Raw genomic sequence first — 15,293 nt, 5'->3', positions numbered from 1 at the left:
GTTTGAATTGACTGTGTCAATACAAACAAAATATCAAAAAATGAAAAGAATGATTCAGTGGGTAGGGTGGCTTATCATGGTTGTGGGTTAACGTGTACACTCAACAGAAAATGTATACCAAACAGGAAAACGGTGGATTAAACAGCGGACAGTAGCCAGAGATTTAAACAAAAGGTTTCAAGACTGAGTGTCCTGATATTTCAACAAGGGGTGGTTACACAACGACAGGAAGCAATATATTTATAATTTCTTGAGAGCTTCAAACTTAAGATATTTGTGAATTAATAGAAACGCAAATTCAAACACAGATTTAGATTATACGTATTGAGACGTTTATTTTGATATCCATAATCAAATAATTAGATATCAAAAAAACTTCAGAATATTTTCATTATTTGGATTATTTATGAAAAATTATATCTTTATTTATTTATTTATTTATTTATCTATTTATTTTTATTTATCATTTGGATTGTAATTTTTTTTCTCTTTCTCTAAGTCTTCAAATATAATAGCAAACAAACAACAAACTTAAGGGAGTTATTTGAAATTTTAATATTAATAATAATTATTATAATTATAATATTAAATTAGGACGAAAAAAGTAACATGCAGCTGATGTGTTATTTGCTGTGTAAATAGTAGACTAACTGCACTTCAGATAAAAGTATACAGAACCTCTCTGTAAAAGAGAGAGAGAGAGAGAGAGGGGGGGGATAAGCCAATTTAATTGCAAGAGTAATCAACCAGTGTTAAATAAGTTTGTGTTTAAAAACTTTAAGATGTGTTTCATGTACAATATACACCTTGCATACCCTTAGAGCATTGGAAAGCCTAGTTTCACTAACAATGTTATTATACTTATACGGAAAGTAGAATTGTACATGTAGCTCCGTGAGACAGAGAGATCAGATAGGCAACCGGATCTGCCAGGGGCAAACAGATAATTTTTTTCAGTTTTAGGGACACCGTACTGTTCGAATTCCTTAGCGAGCCAAAAGAAAGGAAGGACCCCGCCCCCCCTCCAACTGGTTCCATTAAGCTTGATATTTATAATTAAATTTTAAAAGAAAGATTGATTAATAAATAATTCAATGAATTGATTTATGATTTGCTGCAAATGCCGTGAAATGTGAATTCAAATTTATTCAGGATATTTTGCTGTATTTGTATTTATTCCATTTTTTAAAGGTTGATTTCGCATATTTTTTTTTTAAATATATTCTTTAATTAGTTATTTTTTAGTTGCTTCAAACACATTTTTAGCACCTTGAGTCTGTAAATATACATTTAAGGCCATTGCTATTAGTTGATCATTGTCTATTTCATGACCATATGGAGAGGAAAAATATATCCAAGATAAATTTGAAAAGCTGACATACTATATTTAGTATAATTTTTCTTGGGTTATTGTAAGTCGAGAAATGCAAACCACAGATCAAGTGTTTGATGAATTTTTGTTTGTTTCTTTTCCCATAATTTGAGTTGAGAATAACAAAATAAAATTAATTTTTGAAATCTTATAATTACTACATTTAGTGAATTTTTGAAAGTAAAATGTCCCCATCGGCACCCCAGTTCAACGGTGAAAAAAGGGGGGTCTGACATCAATCTGGTGGACATATTATGACATATACCTTAAAATCGAACAATATGCATGAAAATTCGGTTCATTTATTCATCAGTTCATGATCAGCTGTACAAACCAAATGTATCAATATCAATAATATGACCCTAGTAAGCTAATATAATTTACGATTTATATACATATTCATGAAGAAAATGCATTCACAATTAAAGAAATGCTTCATTGGTCAAACAGATGAGAATAATATATCTATGTGCAGATCCGTATAAAGCATACGATCGCACTTGGCATTCAATATATGAAATTAAAATCGAGATCGTGTTCCGCACTTAACAATCTTCAACTAGAGGAGGAGAGAAATGTGACTAAAAAACGTGAAGATTCAAGGACATCTTCCAGACAACTCGAACAATCCATCAATGATTTCGGAATTAAAAATAACATTTTGATTATTGAGGATTCCACGTATGATGTAAAAGTTATAATGGAAGTTCAGAGACCTGGCTATCTTAGAAAAACCATGTAAGTTATTTATTTGTTTCAAAAAAAAAAAAAAAAATAGCTAGCAATTACCGGGAAGTGTGAAAAAAAAATTAGTTGTCCATTTTCATTCGTGCGTAAAGCCCAGCGAGATTAAGAAGATAACAAATAATAATAATAAAAAAAAAATACATAACGTTAAGTGCATGTGCCATTTTGTTATTGATTTAATTGAAAAATAAAATACATGGACGGGGAAGTATAATGAACAAGTGTCTTATTACTAACTAAGGTGAAAACTTTTCAGATCTCTCAAAACTTTGACACACGGACAATCATGTATTATTTTTTTACTGTGTGTGTGAGCGACTGACCTCTCAGTAGATACGGTATCATTAATTTATAATTTCTCGCCTGATTTAACAGCAAAATATTGTAGTCGTATTAATGTGCGCACATTTTGTACGCTAATCTAAATAAGGTGAATTAAATAGTGTATACTATATTTTATACTAAAATGTAGAGAAGAATTCATTTTATTTTATGGCATGATATGTAACATTTGTATATTTTCTTTTTATAACATGATAAAACGTTCCTAATTATTTCAATTATTAGGGTTATTAATAGTTTTAATTTCATAAAGGTTTACACCAAAACTTTTATAAAAAATTTAATTGATGTTTCAAAGTCCAGTCGGAATCTTTTTTTTATGTATATAAACAAGTTTCATTTTCAGTAATACTAATTACGAAATGTTTCGAGTCTGTTGAATACCGGAATTATCAAACAAACAATCGGAAAGTCTGTGATGTTACTCTGTGTGTAGATAGAATCGACTGAGGTGATCCGAGTGTGTACGGTAGCGAGACACTAAGACAATAGGTGTCACTGCATTATACAGAAAGGCACTCGCCGGAGTTCACAGGAAGTAAGTTACGCAATATTACGGCCACAGCGAGGTTAAGGACACAAGTTTGAGCCATTGAACACATTATCAATTGAAATATTTATAATCTATCACTTTCCTTCACAATAGATAAATATATAAAAAGAAATGATTTCTGATAATGTGAAACTCATTTAAGGGAAAAAAGAAAATTATTTTAGCATCCCTCCCCCCTGTTTTCTGGTAGATCGGCTTAGTGTGCGATGCGCATTTTACAGGACTGAAAAGTTACAGAACGCACAATAATAAGTTATTGTGATGTCGTCCGAACTACATTAATTATAGATCTATAAACATATATTAAAAGAAAACGAACTTTAAGTGTGAATATAAACTTTAATAAAATAAAACAAGTACAGTCCCGCGAAAGTCCTGTTTACTTGGTTTGACAGGGAATGTCCATACATTTTTAGTTTGGGTGGGCAATATCAAGCAACAAAAAGGGTGGTGTAACCGAGTCTAATTAAGTCTTTTTTTCATGAGTATAGTTTAAATACACACCTTGTTCTTATGTTCATGAGGTACATTGTGTGAACTTGCAATTATTATTTAAATAATTCAATAAATTCATAATTTGAAAATAAATCACATGCAAAAAGTTCAGAAGAAATAAAAAAAAAATCAAATTTCAGTCGGAATTATACGCACTGCATATACATGTAAAACTTTATTTTTACACTGATGTCACAGCCACTGTCTTTATATGTACATGAGAGAGAGAGAGAGAGAGAGAGAGATGATGGTAAAACTTTGCGCTGATTATTGTTTGGGCCAGTGATTGAGATATGAAACTGAGACAAAACGCTATGATAAATACGTTTGTGCCAAGTGGTCAAAGAAATTTAAAGTAAAACGACACATAAAATTGGATCCCTTTGATGCATACCAGGTATTTAGGTTTTTTATGTAATTCGGGGAATTCTATTCATATTTTAAGCGTTTAAAGGTTTTCTTATATGTAATGGTTTAGAGCCTAATTAGGACACAATTGTTTGATATAGTATTTAAAAATTCACGATCTATTTTCGATCAGCAAGGAAGTTTAGTAAGGACCTCGTTTATTATGAAGTATTGATACCAAGTGTCTAGACAGTGTTTTTTCGTAAAGGATGGGGGTGGAAAGAGGGGTTGGGGTTGGCGGGAGGTGTGTTTCAACATCAGCTGTAACAAATGTCATACGATCATTATTCTTACCCATTTCAGAAATCTGTCTGAGGATACCAGAAATCCTCAAAAGCGGTTAGCAGGGATATTTTAAATTACATGTACAATTACTCCTTAATTTTAAACCAAATTGTACATAGAGAAAAAAATTCAGAGGCGCTTGTCTTGTTGAGAAATATTTAAAAACATGTTTTTCTAATCAATGGTAAAAGGAAATAAAGCAAGCTACATGTATACGGATATACGTACCCATTGTATTGAATAGAATAAAATGATAATTAATTCTTGAATTAAATTTATTACATGGCCGTGGGAACCGGGGGGCACGGGGGCGTGCCCCCCCCCCCCCCAATAATTTTGCCGATATATACAATACTATAGAAAACATAGCTGCTAGATGCTTGTGTCCACTCAATAATAATGTCTGATGACCTTTTTTTAGCTTGTCAAGGAATTTTGGTAGTTCATAGTGCCCCCCCCCACTGAAAATGTATGGTTGTGCCCCCTCAATGTGAAATTGCTTCCTACGGGCCTGTATTGATTGATTTAAAGGTTGAACTTGGAAAGAGATAAAAAGCAACGGTTCCATACATTCACTTAAGTTAAAACTTGATTCGCAAGATTAATACCTTGTATTTTATATCGAATTAATCGGCAACTATGTTATTAATAAAATTATTTATATTTTATTACGTTTATCATCACAAACCAAGATAATCAGCACTGTTCTGGAGTTCAATACCGGCAATATAACTTAAGGTCAATAATTATCGACATATTGCAGTAAAGACGGTACATTTTCATTAATTTCTCTCATTTTGTCGAGAAAAATGGGGTTGGGGGGTTGGGGGGGGGGGTTATCAGTACGATTAATTACTTCTAGTTGTTTTCATAATATGAATATAAAGAGAAAATTATCAGTAGATGTACGCTGAGTAAGATAATTCAAGGAAAATGAAAAGTTGAATAAATTGAAAATCAGAAATCTAAATCATAACATTGGCTTTAATCAGCTTTTCAGTGTACACAATTATGTAGAATTAAAAACATGCAATACTATGTGGGGAACAGATTAATATAATTAATTAACTATAAATTTAAAAGAATTGTAAAACTCTTTAATTCTTTAAAATGTCCGTTTACTCATTTCTCAGATGTTAAATGGAAACTCATTTAAAATACTTGGACAAAAGAATTAAAAAGAAAATAGAACATTTAAATAAAACATTTTCAGTTATATCTAGAATCAAGGGCGCTCTATCCATTTTGAAAATCAATCTCTCAGAAATACATGTATTCAAAAGGAACCATGAAATAAAATAAGATTTTTTTTAAAATATGAAATAAATTTCCTAGGATACAAAGCTTTTCAGAGTAGGACAGAGTAAAATTGGTTGTACATTGGTATTTACTGAATAAACTGTAGAATGCTTTGATGTACTGTGATGTACAGTATGAGGGTTCAGGGAATAACAGCAATGTACTGTGAAGATCAGTTATCTGTACAGCTAATATCTGTGACGTACAGTGGTAAGCAGTGGCTGCGTACTGTGGAGTATTGTGGGGTACAGTGATGTACAGAGGAAGTGTACTGTGAAGTACAGGGAGGTGCTGTGAAATGCTGTGCTTCTGTACAGTGTTGTACTGTTATGTACTGTGAAGTACAGAGGTAAGTACAGTAATGTACAGTGAAAGTACAAAGGTTGACAGAGATTTTCAGAGAAAAATCAGAATATCAGGGGATAATAGGTCCAGTAGTGCCAAACCCTAGCACCAGAACCCCTGACCCTGGGGCCTTGAATTTCATAATTTTGGTAGAATCACCCTTGCATATCATAACTATGTATTCAATTTGTCTCAATAATACCCAGGAGCAGAGAAGAAGATTTTCAAAGAAATAATCCACTTTCACATTATGATCTATATATCCCCACCCTAGCACTAGAACCCCTGACCCTGGGGCCATGAATTTCATAATTTTGGTAGTCACCCTTGCTTATCATGACTATGTATTCAATTTGTTTCAATAATACCCAGGAGTAGAGAAGAAGATTTTCAAAGAAATAATGCACTTTCACTATATGATCTATATATCCCCACCCTAGCACTAGAACCCCTGACCCTGGGGCCATGAATTTCACAATTTTGGTAGAGTCACCCTTGCTTATCATAACTATGTATTCAATTTGTTTCAATAATATCCAGGAGTAGAGAAGAAGATTTTCAAAGAAATAATGCACTTTCACTATATGATCTATATAGCCCCACCCTACACTAGAACCCCTGACCCTGGGGCCTTGAATTTCACAATTTTGGTAGAGTCACCCTTGCTTATCATAACTATGTATTCAATTTGTTTCAATAATACCCAGGAGTAGAGAAGAAGATTTTCAAAGAAATAATGCACTTTCACTATATGATATATATAGCCCCGCCCTAGCACCAGAACCCCTGACCCTGGGGCCATGAATTTCACAATTTTGGTAGAGGGCTTAATGCTTATTACAATCATGCCAACAGTTTGACTGCTTGATGTCCAGGAGTAAAGAAGAAGATTTTTAAAGATTGCATTAATTTTGGTGGTTTTAGCCCCACCCCTCAGGTTTCAGGGGGGCAGGGACCATGAAATTCATAATTTTTGTTCCCCTTCACCCATAGATGCTATATGCTAAAATTGGTTGAAATTGGTTGAGCGGTTTCAGAGAAGAAGCTGAAAATGTTCAAATGTCAACGCACGATGGACGACGGACGACGCACGCCGACGGACAAAAACGGATAGCAATAGGTCACCTGAGTGACTCAGGTGACCTAAAAAAAACAAAATGACAAACGTCAAATACGAAAATGAACACGTTTCTTCCTTAACCAAATTTTACTTTTCAGGTATACTGTGTAGCACATTTAACATTGTTTAAAGGAACCCGCAAACAATATATTTTTCTTGTATTTTGGATCAATAACGTCGAAATTTCAATTGAACATTGGAAATGAGTGAGGTAATGTACTTTGTTGTCCTATATAAAGCGCTTCATGTAACAGGAAGCAGTTTTTGCTGGGTTTTAACCAATGAGATTTGTTGTACAGTATTAAAATGACTGTATTTAAAACGGAAGTAAAACAAACCAGAAAGTCGTATGCGAAATATTTCCAACTAACATCGCTAAAATTTGAATGCGCACCTTGGCGCCACCAATGGTTTACTTAATGTGCAAATTTTCACTTCAATGTGACTATGGCACGTGGCGCAAGCCTTTCCCAATCACTGTTCAACAGTTTGTATCTTTTTCATAAATGACCAAAAACCAAAGCAAGGTGCCATGAATATCAATGATGTAAAAACATTCAGGAAGAAAGTCCTTAGGTTTAGATATGTAGGAGCTTCCTGGACAAATAAAATGAACCCTTTATGCAAGAGTTAACATAAAAATAAAAAATACCAACAACTAGTATATTTGTCATAAGTGATCCAAAACAAAGTCCAAACACTTATCAACTCTCTTCCAAATGTACAACTGATTTGCACCATAAAAAAATCCTATCTCAAAAACTGTAGGATGCAATACCCTATAAGAAATATTTTGCACAAACATCTGGTATTTTCCCAGCCACTAATCAAAAATCAAAATCAATGTACTAAACATATCTCTTATATAAATATGTACAATTTCTCTGCACAACAAACTCCTTACTTTGAAAACTGTTGATGGGATTATCCAGACATATGATATGCCAAATTAAGCAATATTTGGCATCGAAACTGATAAAGTTCAACAACCGTTCATTTCCCAAAAATGATCTAAATTCAAAATCAGAGCACCATGCACATCTTTAATGAAAGTTAATAACCTCATCTGCAAAACAAACAACATCTTCTGATTTTGAAAACTGTTAGAGTGCTTATCCTGAAAAATGATGTAAACCTACATTATACATACAAGTGACTAAGTTCAACAACTGCTATATTCCCTATAAATGATCTGAAATCAAAACTCAACTATCTTGTACATCATTGGTGTATGTACAATCAATCTGCAAAAAAACTAGAAATATGTCCATAGGACATGAATGCCCTGCTGAGGGTATATCAGTAATGCAACTTGAAAATTTGTATTAGTGTATGAAATCTGATGAGAATATCTTGAAGTTTCTTTAAAATTGAAATCTTCTAAAAGTTGGATATAGATAATAAATTATCAACAAATTATGTATAAGTCATAAGCGTACATAAATATATTTTAAATGGTTTCTTTAAAATTAAGCAAAATGCAAATTTAAGAAAAGTGAGGTCAAGGTAAAACAAATTTGATGCAGTTGAATAGCTCTCATCAGTATGTATTAGCATACGAAGTTTGATAATACTATCCTGAATGGTTTCTTTAAAACTGAGCTAAACACTAATTTGAGAAAAGTAAGGTCAAAGTGAAAGGAAAGGTCAAGGTCAAAAAATGATGATGCAGTTGAATAGCTCTCATTACTATGTATTAGGATATGAAGTTTGAAATATCTTGAATGGTTTCTTTAAAACTGAGCTAAACACTTATTTAAGAAAAAATGATGTCAAGGTCAAAAGAAAGGTCAAGGTAAAAAAATGTGGATGCAGTTGAATAGCTCTCATCAGTATGTTTCAGCATATGAAGTTTGATAACACTATCCTGAATGGTTTCTTTAAAACTGAGCTAAACACTAATTTAAGAAAAGTGAGGTCAAGGTCAAAGGAAAGGTAAAAAAAAAATGTTGATGCATTTGAATATCTCCTATCAGGATATATCAGCATAAGAAGTTTGAAAACACTGTCCTGAATGGTTTCTTTAAAACTACTTCACACTAATTTAAGAAAAGTGAGGTCAAGGTCAAAGGAAAGGTCAAGGTCAAAAAATGTTGATGCAGTTGAACAGCTTTCATCAGTATGTATCAGATATAAAATACCTTCAATGGTATCTTTAAAAATAAGCTAAACACTACTTTAGGAAAAGTGAGGTCAAGGTCAAAGGAAAGGTCAAGGTCAAAAAATGTTGATGCAGTTCCATAGCATTCATCAATATCCATCAGCATATGAAGTTTGATTAAAATATCTTAGATAATTTCTTTGAAAATGAGCTTTGAACTGACCTAAATGCAAAGCACGATGGAAGGACAAACAGAAGGACAGGAGGATGGAAGGACAGAAGATGAACATGACAAACACTAGGAGTACTCTGGAAGATAGAACATGTTCAACCTCTGCTATTTTCCCCCATCAAACATCAAAATTCAAAATCAGAGTACTCAGTAGATCCTTAATACATGTATATATATAATTTACCTGCAAAATATTAATTTCTTATTTTCAACAATTTACATGTAGCAAGATGTATCCAAACAATGTTGTACTCTCTTATATTCTGCAGCACAAAAATGACTGAAGTTCAATAACTTAACAATAACAATAACCATAATTGATCAAAGTCTAAATCCAAGTACCAAGTATCAAACTACATGCTTCCATGTCAATATAACAAATGGCTTTGTTGTACTTGAGATTTTTTTTTTTAATTTTCCCATATATTCCTTTGTAAAAATTTGATCTCCCATTGTGGCTCCTCCCTATCCCATGGGTCATCATTTGAACAAACTTAAATCTACACTACCTGAGGATGCTTCCATATCAATATGACTAAACATAGCTTTTCTGTTCTTGAGAAGCATTTCTTTTTTCTATATGTTCTTATGTAACTTTCAATCCCCCACTGTGGCTCCACCCTCCCCCAGGGGGTCATCATTTGAACAAAATTGAATCTACACTACCTGAGGATGCTTCCATATCAAAATGCTAAACATGATTTTCTGTTCTTGAGAAGAAGATATTCTCCTATATGTTCTATGTAAAATTTTCGATCCCCCATTGTGGCCCAACCCTATCCCCGGGGGGTTATCATTTTAACAAACTTGAATTTACACTACCTGAGGATGATTCCGTATTACAATGAATAATCATAGCTTTGCAGTTCTTCTTCAGAAGATATTTTCCCATATATTTCTATGTAAGACTTTGACCCTCCATTGTGGGCCCCACCCTTCCCCCGGGGTTCATTTTTTGAACAAAATAGAATCTACACAATAAGGATGCTTCCACATAAATATGACCAATCAGGGCTTTGTTGTTCCTGACAAGATTTTTAAAATTTTTCCTATATATTTCTATGTAAAACTTTAATCCTCCATTGTGGACCCACCCCACTCCGAGGGGTCATGATGTGAACAAACTTGAATCTTCACTGCCTAAGGATGCTTCCATATAAATATGACCAATAAGGGCTTTGCTGTTCTTGAGAAAATTTTTAAAGATTTTTCCTATATATTTCTATGTAACTTTGATCCTCCATTGTGGCCCCATCCTACCCCCGGGGGTCATGATTTGAACAAATTTGAATCTACACTACCTGAGGATGCTTCCATATAAATATGACTCATTTTGGCTTTGCTGTTCTAGAGAAGAAGATTTTTTAAGATTTTTCCTATATATATATATATATATATATATGAAACTTGGATCCTTCATTGTTGTGGTCCCGCCCTACCCTGGGGGTCATGATTTGAACAAACTTGAATCTTCACTACCTGAGGATGTTTCCACATGAGTTTTATCTTTCCTGGCCCTGTGGTTCTTGAGAAGAAGATTTTTAAAAGGTGCTATTTATTTTTCACTAATTCTTAATTATCTCCCCTTGAAAGAGGGCATGGCCTTTCATTTGGACAAACTTTAACCCCCTTCACCCAAGGATGCTTTGTAGCAAGTTTGGTTGAAATTGGCCCAGTGGTTCTAGAGAAGAAGTCGAAAATGTGAAAGTTTACAGACAGAGGGAGGGATGGACAGACGGGCTACATACAAAATGTGATCAGAAAAGCTCACTTGAATTTTGAGCTCAGGTGAGCTAAAAACGATGTAAAAGCTACATTATACATACAAATGACTAAGTTCAACAACTGCTATTTTCCCTATAAATGATCTGAAATCAAAACTCAACTATCTTGTATATCTTTGTATGTACAATTAACCTGCAAAAAAAGTCTTTATCCTGAATACTACAAGAGAGGAAAACTGGATAAATGATGAGAACTGTAATCAATACTTTCCATAAAATTCACCCAGTTCATCTGCTAATATACCTCTCCTAAGTGATCAAAACTCAAAATTTAGGTACCAAGTTCATTTTTCAGGGATAGATAATTGATCCCCAATTGTAGGAGTACTCTGGAAGATAGAACATGTTCAACCTCTGCTATTTTCCCCCATCAAACATCAGAATTCAAAATTATACAGTGGACCCTTAATATATGTAATGTACAATTTACCTGCAAAATGTTAATTTCTTATTTTCAATAATTTAGCAAGATGTATCCAAACAAATGTTCTCTCTCATATTTTGCATAAAAATGACCGAAGTTTAATAACTGCTATTTGAACCATAGATGACCAGAAATCTAAAGCCAAGTACTACACAAATACTTAATGTATGTTCTATTGAACTGCAAACCAAAAACTTCTCATTGTAAAAACTGTTGGAGAAGTTAGCCAAATAAATGATGAACCCAGTATGCAATATTTTGCATAATAATGATGTGATAATTTTAACAACTGGTACCTTTATAGATGATCAAAAATCAAAGTCGAAGCATCATATTCATCTCTGATGAACATTTCTTTGATCTGCAAAATAAAAAAAATTAAGTGCCCCGCCACAGCATGATACGCCCGTCAAATATTGTTCAATTCTCATAAACAGTTTAGAGTGCAAGAAAATCATGTCAACCTTGATGCAAGGATTTCAATGATTTTTCCATTCCTTTTAATAATTGTTTATACATCTCCTGTGGTGTAGGCTATTAATTATAACAAATATTACATTGATATAGATCCTCAACTGGTTGTGTTAGAGCTTGACAAATGTCCATCTGCACCCCCCCCCCCCAGCTTCCAGATTTGTGAGACATGATGCTCTGAATTAGTTGATATTTTCAAAATATTAAATAACAAGATGTGTTTGTGAAACACTGATGCCCCCGTATGGCAGCTTATGGCGAAGGTTAAAGTTTCTTCAAATGCAAGTCAAAATCCAGGCCAAAAGATAAGAAAAAATGTTGATACCCTAAGAAAGATCTTGTCTCGAGGAATACACCTGTGAAATTTGAAAGACCTAGAAACAACTGTTAAAAAGTTATGGCTTAGGTTAAAGTTTTTTAGATAAAAGTCAAACGTCAAGGTCAAGGTCAAAGTGGTTAGTATCCAAAGGAAGATCTTTTCACAAGGATTACATATGTGAAGTATGAAAGCCCTAGCACCAATGGTTAAGGTTAAAGTTTTTCAAAAGTAGGTCAAAGTCCTAGGTCAAGGTCAAAGGGTCAAAGTGGTTGGTATCCAAAGAAGGTCTTGTCACAAGGATTACATATGTGATGTATGAAAGCCCTAGCACCAACCATTCAAAAGTATAATGGCCAAGGTTAAAGTTTTTCAAAAGTAGGTCAAAGTCCTAGGTCAAGGTCAAAGGTTCAAAGTGGTTGGTATCCAAAGAAGGTCTTGTCACAAGGATTACATATGTGAAGTATGAAAGCCCTAGCATCAACCATTCAAAAGTTACAGCCCAGGTTAAAGTTTTTCAAAAGTAGGTCAAACTCCTAGGTCAAGGTCAAAGGGTCAAAGTGGTTGAAATCCAAAGGAAGGTCTTGTCACAAGGAATACACATGTGAAGTTTGAAACCCTAAGCACCAACTGTTCAAAAGTTATGGCCAAGGTTAAAGTTTTTCAAAAGTAGGTCAAACTCCAAGGTCAAGGTCAAAAGGTCAAATTTGTTGGTATCCAAAGGAAGGCCTTGTCACAAAGAATACACCTGTGAAGTTTGCATAAAAATATCATATTAAACAATATCAATTTAGTCTTAACAACTTAATCTATATCAAATTCATATTAAAATAAAAGGCTGGCCATCAAATGACATATGCTATAAACTGACCAGCAGTTCTTCTGTCTAATTCCCAAAGGATACAGATAACAGCTGCTTGATCAGAGATCATCTAACAGAAATGATTGAGACAGCTAGCCTCCCTACACTGAACTCATTAATTAATCTTTAACTGCATGGATGCATGTCCACTCATTAATCCCAATGGATGAATGAATCTATACACACTATCTGAAAATGCATATTTATGTCATTCTGAAATTAAATTTGAAAACAAAGTTTTTTTTTTAAATTTGTTACAAAGATTTATAAAAAGAAACAAAAAACTTGTGTAATCTTGATGCAACATTCTTAATAAGGTTCCTGCAATTTACTCTTAGATTTGTAGGGACTATCTACCATAATTAAAAACATCTTTTTTTAAATACTTGATTTTTTTTAAGATTTAATGTCAGACTGGTTTTAAGCTGCAATCCCGAGTATAATTAGTTTTAATTATATTATATAATAATTATATTAATTATATTATTTAAATTATAATTTGTTATACAATATCAAATAAGTTTTAATTACTTTTCACCAAATTCATTTTAAAAGTTTGGCTAGCCAACTATTTAATCCAACACAGCTGATTCTTTTTGCCCAGTTCCCAAGAGATATAGATAACACCTGCTTGATCAGAGATACTGCAACACTCTTGCATTTTTTGGGATTGTGTAATCTAATAGAAAAAAAAACATTTTTTTAAAAATTTCACTTAAATTAAAGGTCACAGTGACCTTGAAATAGGTCGCGACACACCTTCTACCTAAGATGCATAAATTGACCAAGTTTGATGATTCTAAGTCTTATAGTTTTCTAGTTATGAGCCGGACAGGATTTTTCCATATTTGGCCATACATGTAGCATCTTAATCAAAGGTCAGAGCGACCTACTTTCAATGTGCGACACACCTTGTACCCAAGAAGTATCATCTGACAAAATTTGATAATCCTAAGCCTAATAGTATTAAAGTTATGAGCCGGACACGATAAAAGCTAACAGACGGACGGACGGACAGATGGACGGACGGACGGACATGAACGCCATAACATAATACGTCCCGTCTAAAGACGGGCGTATAATGATATCTTTAAAACTGTTGAAGGAGTTATCTGGAAAAATCAACTTGAAGTACACTTGTTAGTAATATAAGACATTAAATGGCTAAATTAATCAACTGGTACTTTCTTATCAATGACCAAAAATCAAACTCCAAGTGCAATGTGCATCTCTATTGTATGTTTATTAGACTTGAACAATTCGAAACCTATATTCCCTTTCATGGGATTTCTTTTAGCAGAAAACTGAAGGAGGTATTATCTGCAGAAATGTTGTACCCTAAAAGTAATATTTTGCATCAAATTGACATGTTCAACAGTTTGTATCTTTTTCATAAATGACCAAATACCAAACAAAGGTGCCACGAATATCAATGATGTAAAAACATTCAGGAAAAATGTCCTTAGGTTTAGATATGTAGGAGCTATCTGGACAAATAAAATGAACCCTTTATGCAGGAGTTGACAAATCAAGAATACCAACAAGTATTTTTGTCATAAATGATCCAAAACAAAGTCCAAACACTTATCGACTCTCTTCCAAATGTACAACTAATTTGCATACCCAATAAGCAATACTTTGCACAAACATCTGGTATTTTCCCAGTCACTAATCAAAAATCAAAATCAATGTACTAAACATATCTCTTATATAAATATGTACAATTTCTCTGCACAACAAACTCCTTACTTTGAAAACTGTTGATGGAATTATCCAGACATTTGACATACCAAAACCAGCAATATTTGGTATCAAAAATGATGAAGTTCAACAACCGCTCATTTTCCAGAAATGGTCTAAATTCAAAATCAGAGCACCATGCACATCCTTAATGAAAGTTTATAACCTCATCTGCAAAACAAACAAGACCTTCTGATTTTGAAAACTGTTACAGTGGTTATCCTGAGAAACGATGTAAAGCTACATTATACATAAAAATGACTAAGTTGAACAACTGCTATTTCCCCTATAAATGACTATAAACCATGCAACAACTTTCCAACAATTGTATTTGGTTTGTGTTTTATACCAGAGGCCATGAAAATCACAATTTTGAAAGAGGCATCATTGCTAA

The 15,293-nt window shown here is 33.3% G+C and overlaps 1 long non-coding RNA gene across 6 annotated transcripts in view; it reads right to left on the bottom strand.

Moving 5' to 3' along the window:
• LOC133179781 (uncharacterized) overlaps window positions 1-15,293 on the bottom strand; it is a 124,384-nt gene that overhangs the window by 23,034 nt on the left and 86,057 nt on the right. For 5 of the 6 annotated variants that reach the window (XR_009720155.1, XR_009720153.1, XR_009720154.1 and 2 more), the window contains exon 2: window positions 11,804-11,868. The exons of the other annotated variant lie outside the window; for it this stretch is intronic. This is a non-coding gene — a long non-coding RNA (uncharacterized LOC133179781). The remainder of the gene's footprint in view (window positions 1-11,803; window positions 11,869-15,293) is intronic. 6 annotated transcript variants of the gene reach the window in all.

This window comes from Saccostrea echinata, unplaced genomic scaffold (assembly GCF_033153115.1).
Source record: "Saccostrea echinata isolate AGI-Se365-2 ecotype Australia unplaced genomic scaffold, CSIRO_AGI_Sech_v1 ptg000005l, whole genome shotgun sequence".
Lineage (NCBI taxonomy): Eukaryota > Metazoa > Mollusca > Bivalvia > Ostreida > Ostreidae > Saccostrea > Saccostrea echinata.
This window is presented reverse-complemented; position numbering and strand designations above follow the sequence as displayed.